The 2185-nt window shown below is 43.5% G+C and overlaps 1 pseudogene; it reads left to right on the forward strand.

Annotated features, from left to right (window-relative positions):
• The first annotated feature begins 203 nt into the window (after positions 1-203).
• On the forward strand, positions 204-809 carry LOC146171607 (uncharacterized; annotated as a pseudogene).
• Positions 810-2185: the final 1376 nt, after the last annotated feature.

Below are 2185 nucleotides of genomic sequence, written 5' to 3' on the forward strand. Positions count from 1 at the left end.
TTTACGCTGACGACACCAGCTTATTCTGCTCCTCTACTGATATTAATCAACTAACAAACTCTGCGAACGAGGTACTCGCTTCTTTGAAGGAATGGTCATGCTTAAATTCTTTGACGGTAAACAAAGAAAAAACAAAGGCAATAATATTTCATGCTAAGGGCAAGCTAGTAGGGAATGCGCCACCTATATTTTTCGGCGACTCAAGAGTCGAATATGTCCAATCATTCACATCACTTGGCATAGATTTTACACCCACAATGTCATGGGATACTCAGATAAACAAAGTCTGCACTAAGCTTTCTAAATTCATAGGCATTATCTCTCATAATAAATATATTCTACCAACGAAAACGAAGCTTGACCTCTACTATGCATTCTTTTTCTCCTACTTAGGATACTGCTATTTGGTGTGGGGAAATACCACTATGTCCAATTTGCAAAAGCTTTTTGTTCTGCAGAAGAAAATGCTACGCGTTATAACAAATTCCTCCTATGACGCCCCAACCCGTCCCATACGAATGAAATACAAAATAATTCCAGTACTTAAGCTGTTCGAGTAAAGGTTTGCTAGTTTTTATAAAAAACATGCCGCACGAAATGACCCATTTTTGTCCCGCATTGTACAGCTGGTGCCACACAACACGCCCTATGCTACAAGAAACCCTGAAATGTTTGAGGTGCCCAGATGTAGAACAAACTATGGTTTTGCTATGCTGAAATATATACTGCCAATGTGTTTGAACACTTTTCTTTTCAGCAACATGAACAAAATGACTTTTTCTTTCCTCCGAGAAATGTTCACTGATTAGGTTGTATTGATAAGGAATGCGTCTATCGACAATTCATTTTTACTTTTTCCTTGTCATTCTGTTTCAAATCACTGTCTGATTTTGTAGCGCGTGAGTTGTTCATTTTATATCGCACAAACTGCCGCTGCTGTTCATCATCGACCTTACGGGTGGCGAAGCCCGTCAAGCGGTCATTGCGAACTGCTTTTTTTTCATCACCCGCGCTTTTTGTACGACAAAAGCGGAATAAACATTCATTCATTCATTCATATTCGACTAGGCTCCAGGGGTCCGAATCTATGTCGATGACATATTGTTATGGGGGAGCACAAGGGAAGAGCACGATACTCGCCTCCGCACAGCCTTGCAACTAGCCAAAAAGGCCGGCCTGGCGCTCAATGCGGTGAAATGCAAATTCGGTGTCACGGAAATTGACTTTTTGGGTGACATCATAAACAAAGACGGAATAAGACCTAACCCCGCACTGATTGCACGATTACGTGAAATGCCTCAGCCAAAGGACAAAGCCGGCGTTCACCGAATGCTCGGGGTAGTGAACTACTTCGGAAAGTATATACCGCATCTAGCGGAAAGGACGACGCTTCTACGAAGCCTCATTAAAAAAGACTCCCTTTTTGAATGGTCTGCAAACCACTGTAAGGAATGGCAAGCTGTCTGTAACGCACTGAGTGGTCCTCCTTTGCTAGACATTTTCGATCCTGCTAAAGAGACCAAGGTCGTTGCTGATACTTCGAAAAATGGGATTGGTGCTGCCTTTCTTCAGACTACGGTGGTAGTTGGCGGCCGGTCGCCTATGCATCACGCACAATGACAGAGGCAGAACAAAGATATGCGCAAATCGAGAAAGAAGCAATGGTCATTACTTTCGGCTGTGAAAACTTTTTTCATTTTGTTTACGGCCGCAAGTTCGCCATCGAAACAGACCACAGACCATTGATAGCAATTGCTTCGAAAGCCATTGGTGACATGCCACCAAGACTGCAGCGATTTTTCCTGCGCTTGCTAAGATACGATTACGTTCTTCACTTTGTTCCAGGCAAACAGCTGTTCCTGGCCGATATGCTTTCAAGATCGTCGCCAGCCGTTCCAAGCGAACGTGATGACTTCACTGAAGACGTCGACGTTCATGCAGTGAGCGTGACTTTAGAGCTGGTGAGCAAGAAAATGTTTGATCGACTGGCAGAAGCGACAGCCTCTGACCCAGACTTGCAAACAGTGTTGCGGCAACTAAGGAATGGAGAAGAAATTGAAGGCTCGATGAAACCTTTTGGTCCTGAGTTATCAGAAGTTAAGAGTATTATTATGAAGGGGACAAAGGTCGTCATTCCGAAGAATATGAGAGCTGAAATACTGGGTCGTATTCATGACGGTCACTT

Source organism: Amblyomma maculatum, unplaced genomic scaffold (assembly GCF_055883805.1).
Source record: "Amblyomma maculatum isolate TAMU_Amacu unplaced genomic scaffold, ASM5588380v1 scaffold_19, whole genome shotgun sequence".
NCBI lineage: Eukaryota > Metazoa > Arthropoda > Arachnida > Ixodida > Ixodidae > Amblyomma > Amblyomma maculatum.